A 12,023-nucleotide genomic window follows, 5' to 3' on the forward strand; every position below is an offset into this window, starting at 1 on the left:
AAACATGAAATTATGCTGTATTGATGAGTCATAATACTACTAAGAAAGTAATTTGTAAGAAAGGTAAAACTTGTGAAATGCTCTCTCCATAGCTGAATATTTATTTGTATTTTAGGCAGAAAATTTAACCTGTTGTGTCCCATGATGTTCTAAGGAGGTTCCTGCAGCACTTAAATTTGGTTCAAGGATTCTGAGAATCAGAATTTTCCCCCTACAATCTTCCATGTCAGTCATAGGCTACTTCTTTCCCTCTGCTTTGCATTTGCTTCCACTACCCATCCCAAGGAGGAGAGGGTGATATCATCTGGGTACAGGTATTCTATTCTGAAGGAAGAAATATAGGACCAAACAAGGAGAAAAGCAAGAACTAAAGAAATCAATAAGAGAGAACTGGGCAATTGCAGAGGCAGCGGATATCTGTGAGTTGGAGACCAGCCTGGTCTACAAGGACTAGTTCCAAGACAGCCTCCAAAGCCACAGAAAAACCCTGTCTCAAAATAACCAAAAAAAAACAGGAGAAAAAAATAAAAGAATAGCAGGGTTTTCAATTCTATTCCATTGGTCTACCTGTCTATTTTCGTGCCCATACTAAGCTGTTTTCAGGACTATAGCTCTATAGTAGAGCTTGAAGCCAGGGATGGTGATGACTGCAGAAGTTCCTATATTGTACAGGCTTGTTTTGGCTATCCTGGGTCTTTTGTTTCTCCATATAAAGTTGTCTATTGTTCTTTCAAGGTCTGTGAAGACTTGTGCTGCTATTTTGATGGGGATTGCATTGAATCTAGATTGCTTTTGCCAAGATTGACATTTTTAATATGCTGATCCTACCTATCTAAAAGCATGGGAGATCCTTCCATTTTCTGGCATCTTTTTAATTTCTTTAAAGACTCAAGTTCTTGCTATACAGATCTTTCACTTGTTTGGTTGGTGTTACCCTAAGATATTTTATGTTGTTTGTGGATATTGTGAAGGGTGATGTTTCTCTGATTTTTTTCTTAACCTTCTTATTATCTGTATATAGCTTGGCTACTGATTTTTTTGAGTTAATTTTAAATCCTGCCACTTTGGTGAAAATGAGATTGATGACTAACTTACATGCCATCCTAAAGCCTTCATCTAGCAGCTGATGAAGCAGATACCCGCAGCTAAACACTGAACTGAACTGGAATTCAGTTGCAGAGAAGGAGGAGTAATGAGCAAAGTGATCAAGATCAGGCTAGTGAAACCCACAGAAACAGCTGACCTGAACAAGAGGGAGTTCTTGGCCCCCACACTGATCACTGGGAAAAAAGCATGGAACTGATCCAGATCCCATGAATATGGGTGTCAGTGAGGAGGCCTCAGAATTCTATGGGGCCTCTTGTAGTAGATCAGTACTTATGGGAGTCCATTTCACATAGAGGATACTCCCTCTGCCTAGACACATGTGGGAGGGCCTAGGCCCTATTCCACAGGATATGTCAGACTCTGAATACCCACCATATAAGAGCTCACTCTCCCTGGGGAGCATAAATGGTAGGGGGTAGGTAGGTTGCTAGTGGGGGCCAGGGCAGGAGGGGAGGGAGAGGGAACTGGGATTGACATGTAGAACAATCTTGTTTCTAATATAAATAAAAAATGGAGAAAAAAGAAAACCCACACACTAGTTACAAATATGGATGATGTCTTTAACATGCTCATTTTACATATGCTCATAAGGATAGTCTGCCTACCATTTTCATGGAAGAGGTACACAATGGCTGTATTTTTCTCAAAAAGTTGACTGGGATACTTCCAGTAAATGACCCAAAAAGACTTTGAAACATCTGGAAGCTCCTCATTTCTGAAATTGATGGTCCTTCTCTACTCTGAGGATTCAAACTAAAATTGTATCTTTTTATTGGGACTGCCACTTTTCCAATAATAATAAGGAGACTTATTATTGCTTATAAAGCACACTGATAGCTTAGGCTAGTTTCTTAGGCAGTAACTCTCTTTTCTTTTCAGAACTCTCTCTCCCCAGAAATCCTACCTAAACTCTTTTCCTGCCTAGCTATTGGCCATTAAGCTCTTTATTAATCAAATCAGAAGGGTTTTGGCAAAGGCACATATTCACAGTGTACAAAAAGATTATAATGTTGTGTGATATCTTGATTGTATTCTGACATTAAAGTTTGTTTTGAATCAGGGGATGTAGTTAGTTACTAGATAAACAATTTAACTATTTAGGTTTTGGATGACTGAAGACAGACAGAGAGACAACAAGTAGTAGGGAGGGGCTTAGAGAAGATCTTAGCCCTTTTGGATGGATGAACAACAAAGGTAGGAAGTCACTGGTCATGTCTCTGCCACTTTTCTGGTCATTCAGGTTCTTACCTTGATACCTGACTCCTAAGTTTTTATTGACAAAGGATAATCAGATGCACATATCATCAGAGGACAATATGTGAGAGTCATATTTATCTTTTTTATGTGTGTCCATGCTATCAAATTTTGCTCATGAAAACTTGGCAGCAAGTGTCTTTTTTCTGTTGAGCCATCTTGTGAGCACAAGAAATATTTTCCATGGTTGGTAGTGTAATCTAGAATCATTTAAATTCCCTTTCAAAGAGTAGCCACTAAATTTTGTCATTTATCAGTAAGTAATAAGCAATAATTGTGATTTTTAATCTTCCCAATTCTGGCATGAATAGACTTCTTTTTTTTTCTTCTTTCATAGAATAGACTGTTTTTTTTTTTCTGTCTGCCTGACAGACAATTTAACTTTTCTTTCTTTTTTTTGTTTTTTTTTTTTTGTTGTTTGTTTTTCTAGACAGGGTTTCTCTGTGGCTTTGGAGGCTGTCCTGGAACTAGCTCTTGTAGACCAGGCTGGTCTCGAACTCACAGAGATCCGTCTGCCTCTGCCTCCGGAGTGCTGGGATTAAAGGTGTGCACCACCAATGCCCAGCTTACAATTTAACTTTTCTAAAACTATTTTCTTAATTTTTTTTACAATTTTGGCTATGCTATGAAAATAATATTACTATTACCTTAAAGTCACTTTTTCCATTTTCTTATTTAGAAATGGTCTTTGTATTAAATTTTCTTTCAAATATTAAGGACATTTAAAAATATTAAGACATTGTCAAAAAGCATTATAATTATAAACTCCAATACCATTCTGCTTATATCCCTATATATTTTACATATTTGTTTATAAGGTAATTAACTTCTTCATACCAATTGTTTCAAAATAAACAGAATAATATAATATCAACATATGATAGTGTGCTTTCAAGTAAAACTGTGAATGCTTTGTAAATGAGGATAGTTGAAGTAGCTGCACAAACACACACACACACACACACACAGACACCATCATTAGGCAAATCCATTGTCATATCAGGGAAGACTTATTTACTTAGTCATTCTTTAGTGTGCCTTCTAGGAGAAGAAAATGAGAATCATCTCACACGCTGTTTACAAAGCCTTTGAGATTCATGCTTCTATTCCTAAATAATTACTATCAAATTTTAATTATGTCAAGACTATTCAATTCTATAACAATTTAAATTTCTTTCTCTATATTTTTTTAAGAGATTGGCATATTTATCCTGTGGTCATTATCCCTATGCTCAAGTGAAAGTTTATATATTATAATATTACACTGCATGTTTTCCTAGTTACTATTCAGACCAGATCCTTATTGTGCATGCCTAGTGATCCAGATATCAAGTTGCCCCCAGAGTCTGCATTTTCAGAGTAATAACTCTGTCTCCTACCTAGTTGGATAATATAACTGGTTGCATTACTTTTCTCCAATAAAAGATTTGTATACAACACACACACACACACACACACACACACACACCCACACACACAGAAAGAGAGAGAGAGAGAGAGAGTTATCCCTTCGTGGTATCACTTTTAATAAACATATGGAAAAGAACATTTTTCTAGATTTTGCATATATCAATTATAGAAAAAACTGACACAAAATAAAGAAAACTTAATTATCTTATGAGTCCTTTTGAAATGTGACTTAATCATGTCAGTATCAAAAATGAAAATCTTCCATGGCCTAAGGATATCATGGATTCCAGGTGTAGTATGCTTTAATTATATTTCTAAACTGAATGTTTTAACACTACAAATAGTGTACTTAGAAATTATTTCATTGATGCCCCTGGTTTCACAAACTTGGTCAAAATTACAGAGTGTGGATCATTAATACTTAGTCTCATGAAAAGCAGTATCTTTATCTTTACAATTTAATTTCACATGTATTTCCTGTGGAAATTACCCCATTTGTTGAGCGAATATGACAGTAAGTTATAAGGTATGAGTAGCTAACCCTGTTTGCCAGACATTCAGGAATAGAAATGGGAACTGACATGCCATTTATCTGATGACTCTGTGTCAACAGTCAGAGTATCAGTAAGCTAGTTTCATTATAAATTTCTAACAAAATTCACAGTTAAAAATGAAAATCACAAAGAGCTTCAATGTATAATAATAAATACAGCTAATAGTGATATCAGTGACATTTTGTTTTACAATGTAGAGAAAGTGAATTGGTGTGTGTGCCAATGAGTATCATAGTGGGAGTTCATGTGACTCAAACTCTAAAGAGGTATGGGTTCTACCATCATCAATCCTTTAAGTTGTTTCAGCTGTTTAATGCCAAAACATACAAAACACTGTGTATGTTTCTTTTTCATTTGGTGATCTTCAAATTTTATGAATCTTTGAAATATATATATTCACATTTAATACTAGATAAATTGCTAAATATTATTTTATGAGGGCCTTCTGTTTGACAAGTATTATTCTTAAACACAGAATGTAGGTATGGTTGATAATCCATTTTTTTAAATCTTAAAATTTCATACATTTATTCGCTATAATTTTGTTATAATCACTACCACTCACCTCCTCATACTCTCTCCGTGAGTAACCCTATCAAACCTCCCACCTTCATGGCCTCTGGATTTATTCTATGTCTGCTTTTAAACTCACTGAGTCTGAATAGCACTTCCAGTATGCAAATCACCATGGATTCATCTGCATAGGCTACCAACCAATGAACAATCCACCAAGGAAATGTGACCTCCTCTCTCAACAATCATTAGCTGCCAAGAGATCCTCAGCTGGAACTGGAGAATCAGGATCTTGCCATTCTCAATGTTAGCATTTTTCATTTTCTTGATATTACACAATTACTGTTGAGGTAATCACAGATGTTTTGAGCTCATATGTCCAACCATATTATGTTGCTCGGTTTCCATGTGCGCTCAAAGATGAACTGTAGTCCGTGAGGCTAAGACTACTTTATTCAGGTAAACACCAGTCCAAAATGCAAGCCAGAGCAAGCTCACAGGAAGCAAGCTAGCACGCAAGAGAGAAGGGCTTTCCACGTGAGCCCCGCTACTTTTGAACCTCCTTCTACGTCATCTCAGACTTCCCCTCACCCCGCTCTCATGGGCATAGTCCGACACACCTGTTCAGGTTACCTGGGGCGGGGCTAGGGTGTCTCCCTACAATATCATACCTAGAGGCCAGCATTCCACAGTACTCTTTCCTATCTCTAGCTCTTATGCCCTTGACCCCTCCTTTTCTGGGATGTTTCCTGAGCCTTGGAAGGAGGATGAGTTGATATAGATGCCCTTTATGCAGCTGAGAATTCAGTCACCTATTCTCAACATTTTAAGCAGTTATATGTCTGTGCATCAATCCCTACCTTATGCAGTAAGAGGCCTTTTTGACCTAGTGTGAGAGCAGCACAAATCACTAGACATAAACATAAGTACTTAGAAGGCAATTCAACATGATCATTTATAAAAAACAATACCAATATATTCACTCATAAGAATTATGACTTTCCAAGCCATGAGTTTGATTAGAGTACCAGGTAATAATTACAACCTGTAGACCACTTCTTAACGTCAATCCAAAAATATAATAAAGAAGCTAGCTGCCATATGCATATTTTTTCCATTATTACATCTGTGGGAACCTGTTGAGTGGTAGATCTGTCCTTCAACAGGCAGGAAAGAGACAAGAACCCCTGAACAAATTGGGAACATGGCTGGAGCAGAGGAGGGAGGTAGGAAAAAAGAGAAGGGGAGAAGGGGAGGGGGAGAAGAATAGATGAGAGCAAGAAAGGAGATACCTTGATAGAGGGTAGAGAGAGGTCTGGCACTACGGTAATGTTCAGGGATCCACAGGGATAAACCCTACTAAGAACTGGCAGTAGTGGAGAGGTTGCCCTTGATGCCCTTCCCCCATAATGAGATTGACGACTACCTTGGTTGCCATCCTAGAGCCTTCATCCAGTAGCTGATGGAAGCAGAAGCAAGCACTGACAGTTAACCACTGAGCCATACTACTGGAATCCAGTTGTAGAGAGGGTGGAATGATGAGCAAAGGAGCCAAGACCATTTGGAGAAACTCACAGAAACAGTTGACCTGATCTAGTAACAACACAGGTACCCTAGTCCTAAAGCTGATAACCAGCATCGGACTGAACCAAGCCCTCTGAATATGGGTGCCAGCTAGGAGGCATTGGCTATGGGACCTCTAACAGTGGAGACAGTGTTTATCGCTAGTGCACAAAAGAACTTTGGGAGCCCATTCTCTATGGAGAGATACTATTGCGTTCCAGATACACGAAAGAGGGCCTAGGCCCTCCCCCAAATTATGACAGACTTTGATGATCCCCCGTGGAAGGCATCACTATCCTTGGGGAGTGGTTTGGGGACAGCTTGGGGAGGGTCAGTGGGGGTAATGTGAGGATGGGAGAGTGAGAGAATGGGAGGGTTGATATGTAAAATAAGATTGTCTCTAATATTAAAAAAAAAGCAGGTTACATTGATGGATAAGGACACTGATATGTTTTTTCCCCCAGCAGGATATATAGCACCTTCTAGTACTACTATAAAAGGTGGTCTGTAGTGACAAATTTCTCTGTGTTCTGAAACTAAATCATATGAAATTATAAGCAATATAGTCTTGCCTTCTAAATATGTCGGCGGAACCAAAAGCAATGACTATAGCATGTATTATTGTGTGTGCCTCTGAGGATTCTCTAATGAATACCTCATTTCTGTGTTTGTCTTTGATTCTTCATACGGACTTATTGTTACAGAAGTCTTTCATGCAGGTTCAGGTTGTAAATTAATTTCCATTTTAACATTAAAATATAAAGAGTAAAAATACAGGATAGATTTCCATATTATAGTTTGTATAACTAGGGTGCCATATTCTTTCTTTATTCACCATGTTATTTCTTGAAGAAGCAAACCTTGTAGACACAATACTAACACATCAAATAAAAAGTGGAGATTGTGCACTGCCATGTTGGCTCAGGCGGTAAAGAGGCTTGCTGCTGACAGAGAGACAGAGAGAGAGAGAGAGAGAGAGAGAGAGAGAGAGAGAGAGAGAGAGAGAATGAGAGAGAGAGAGAAGAAACTTCTATATTTTGTCCTCTGACCTCCACCAGTAGCACACCGTGGCATATGTGCATATACTTACAAGTAATTAATTAGTTAATTAAAGTAAATGTTTTCAAGTGTAGAACATTGAAGTCATGACAACTAATTTTGTGATAAAATGCTCTTGTTCTTAAAACAAAGACACAAATATTGAGGCAAGTTTTATTTCTTCTACTTTAGTACTTAATGCTTATATTACTGGTTGTTCCTCAGAAGCAGAACAAAAAGGATTTACAAATACACTAGAGAAATTCATTGCAAGAATTAACTGACATGATTATGGAGTCTGAGAAATCCTAGGATATATCAACTCAAAACTGGAAAATGATCACAGTTATTGATGTAATTGTTAGTTCAAAATCACATTTTTCCTTTTTTAAATTTAAATTAGAAACAAGCTTGTTTTACATTTCAATCCTAGTTCCCTCTTTCTCCCCTCCTCCCCTGCACCCCACCAACCCCCTATCTGATCCCCTTTCTGCTCTCCATGGGGGATCTTCAAAGTCTGTCATATCATTAGGAGCAGGGCCTAGGCCCTCCCTCAGCATTCCACTGTGTCTAGGCTGAGAGAGTATCCCTCTATGTGGGATGGGCTCCCAAAGTTCATTTGTATACTAGGGATAAGCACTGACCCACTGCCATACTACTCTGAATGTGCCCCATTTCATCTGGTCAAAATCACTTTTTAAACTATGATTTCAAAAAAAATAAAAAAGGAAGCATGCTACATGTATGTGTTCATGAACACATATTATGATATTTTGTTAAATGCAACTGACTTCATCCAAATTTGCATTTAAAATCTGTTTTCTCTATTTCAGGAGCCCTCCGGGAATAAGGAACTCAATGAATACAGAGTCACAGACAACAATGCTGGCACTGATTGAGATGAGACTGGTAACCTTGCATTTTCAATAACAAAAATTTAATGGGAATGATAAGTAGAATTTAGTTCCAGTATACTTAATCAAATATTTGTTTTACACTTGCATAACACATATTTGTATAATTAAATCTTTCCAAAATATCTATTTATGCACAAAAGTCAGTAACTCTGAGAACAATGGCTTTGAACACAGAGAGAAAAAACTAGTGGCCAGAGGCACAGAAGGTGTCCTCCAGGCTCTGATAATTTACAACAATTGATATTGTAAGTGGTTAGATGGGTGTGGGTTGTGTTTACTTTGTAAAAATGAAATGATGAAAGGTAAATTTTATAATTTCTAGTGTTGGGAGCCAAATCTCAGGGCTGGGCATGAGATCATAGGCCATGCTTGGCAGGCCACATAGTTAACCTTTACATAACAGCTCCTTCAACCCTCAGCTCAAGAAAAGAAACAACTTGACCCAGTCCTCCACCCACAGGCTCAGTCACCTAGGCAACCCCTTCCTGGACCTCTTACTCATGAACTCTTTACCCTGGCAAACATCCTCTTTGTGGCTTCCTAATATCCTGCCTATACTGACACCTGGTGCACAAACAACCCATTCTGCCCCTCCCCATATCCCTATATAAGCTAGCCTGAGAAAAGTAGTTTGCCACTTGATCAGAATCCTGTCTTGTGGTCATTCTTTCTGCGTCTCTTGTCCCCGTTCCCTATCCCCGACTCTCTTGCCCCAGGCTGGTGTCCTGCAGGATGCGACAATCTAGTATTTATAGTACAACTATAATATTTATCTGAAAAACAAGTAAGCAATCATTCTAAATGGGAAAAATAGTGCATTCATTTATCTAACCTTACAAAGGAACATGGATATTCCACAAAGGAAGAGTATAAAAGAAGTCAGTTGCACATAATAGATGACACTAATATGAATCACAGCCTTGGATTACCAATAGTGAACCTCAGAATGCAATCAGAACCTAGTGACTCATGTAGGTGGAGTGAGGTGGCCTGTTTGACATGAAATCAGATTTTGAGATGATGACTTTACTTATCTTGGCTAATGAAAATAAAAGCAATTTCATTTTACAAATGCCTATTTTTGCCAGTTAATTGAATAAATTAATAAAAAACTCCATTTGAACATTTAATAATACTCTTATAATATCAAATTTTAAAGTCAAGACAAAGATTTTTATTAATACTGTTATCGAATTTTGAAAGATATAATTATTAATAGTAAAAATAAATTATTCATTATTTATACTATTGAAAATTTACAATTTTAATTTATTTTTATACAGAAAACAGGAATTAATTAAAATTTATAGTCCTCAAAAACTGTTTTCTTTCGAAAACATCAGAATAATTTATTAGATATTGATGTTTTCAAAAGTAGGATAACGAAGCCAATGCAAATTTATTTTACTTGTATTTAAATATTTCCATAGTAACTGTTTCTGTGGTCCAACAAACTGTATCAACATAAGTGCACAACAACAAGTGACCATGCTAAAACATGATATATATCAACAGTCCACTCAAACTCACCAGTGACTTCCATTTCATCGGGGCAGATTTCACAGGCAGTGTTGTGTCAGTGATCTGTGCCAAATTTGGTTGTTATTAAGCAACTGATATCATCTGCTTTTTGTCTGCCCTAGTTCCTAGGCCTCAATACTATACTCAATAGGATACTAAATACTATATATATATATATATATATATATATATATATCGTATTCAGAGGGTATATTATATATCCCAAATATAGTAAAAATATTCAATATAAAATTGTATATATTTAGGAAGCAACATGACATCTATCCATCATCCTTGACAGACTCAATCAGAAATGAATACAGGTGTGTAATTAGTTTTTAAAGATTTATTTATTTTTACTTTATGGATATGGATGTTTTGCTTGCATGTATGCCTATGTACTATTTATGCACTTGAAGACTGTGGAGATCAGAAAAGGCTAAGAAGAAGAAACTTTATCTATCTCTCCAAGAACTAAAGAGCTGCATTCCACAATAGCAAATGAGATTAAATAATTAATAAATCATTTCCCATTTTTGTTTCCTCTAACTAAAACCTTTTAAATACTCCTACTTGTTCTCTTTCAAGTTCATGCCTCTTATTTTGCAATAATTTTGTTACACACACACACACACACACACGTATTTATATCCTGCTAAGTCTGTATAATGCTACTTGAATGCATCTGTAGCTGTGTTTATATGAATATATGACTGTACAAGTAGATGCTTTATCAATGTTTGATGATGTTTATGGTTTAACTCAATCTCAGCTTTCTATGGGTTAGTTCATCTGCTTCACCAATTCAAGGCTTTACTAGTTCACCAGGGTTTCACCATTTGTGGTTTAGAAATAGGTATCTTTCCTCCCCTAAGGAAGATTATTTCCCCCCACTCTCAGCATTCCTTAGAAGTCTGTAGTTCTTTGTGTAGATTTGAGGCCTTATGATCTTTCCTCATATCGTTTTAGCATTTCTATTCCTATTCTGGCTTTCTTTCTTAGCTTTAGTCACTCATGTTGGTGAGAATTTCACTTGTGACATGTCTAGTATATAAAATCTTGTACCACATTCTGCCTATTACACTCTTTTGGCCCCCACCTCTGCAGTGACACCTTAGCGTTAGGTGAAGCCTTTATTTGTACTGTTGATATACCCACTGAGACTGGAATTCACTCTTCTCAATTCTGATTGAAGTCGTTTTCTATAAGGAGCTCTGTCTGTTGCTAATATGGTTTCTGTGATAAGTAGTAAGAACTATACTTCTCTGTGATAATATCAAAACACTATGGTTAGTATCAGATACTTATATGAACTCATACATATTTGTATTTAATTAAATAAATTAATTGGATAATACCACTAAACTGTCACAAAAATATATATCATTTTCTATAAAAATGTCATAAATATCTGGCAGATATAACATAATGCAATGCAACTGTCATTTTTATAATTAAACGAACATGCATTTTAAAGAAATATTGCCTATTATAGCAATGAGAGTATATCAAATTCATAAATTCTAAGTGGCCATGTTATCCAAAGAAAGCAAGAATACCTATATTAGCCATAATTGGCCATTTCCCATATTATGGTAGTAAAAAGACAGTTTCAATCCTATACAGATATATATATATATATATATATATATATATATATATATAAATTTATACTGTGAATAAATATTATATTATTTCTTTTAAAAATTCAATTTATAAATTAATTTTATCTAGAGTGAATTTTGGTTTTGTTACCAGGTTATTCTAGCCTTTTACTTATTCAGTTACATATTTTATGCTTAAAGTTTTAATTTTTTGTGTGGAAAAATATACCTTGTAACAATACTAGAAACAGTTGGCTCTCTCCATTAGAAGTTGAAAAATGAATACTTTTCACTTGTTTTCCATAAGATAAGCATTGTATAAGAAGCATGTGAGTTCAGATGTAATTCATCTATGCTTTGGATTTTAGTATATATGGGTAGATTGTTGAACATATTCTTATCTCAATATTATTGCGTTATGAAAAGCCCAAGGATTATATTTGAAAAAATACCAATGGTTTTTCTTATAGAAAATAAAATAGGCTTGGACACATTTATGTACTTATATGCATCTAGATAAGTTTTTCAATTTGGAATTTAGA

Source organism: Cricetulus griseus, chromosome 4 (genome assembly GCF_003668045.3).
Source record: "Cricetulus griseus strain 17A/GY chromosome 4, alternate assembly CriGri-PICRH-1.0, whole genome shotgun sequence".
In the NCBI taxonomy this organism is placed as follows: domain Eukaryota; kingdom Metazoa; phylum Chordata; class Mammalia; order Rodentia; family Cricetidae; genus Cricetulus; species Cricetulus griseus.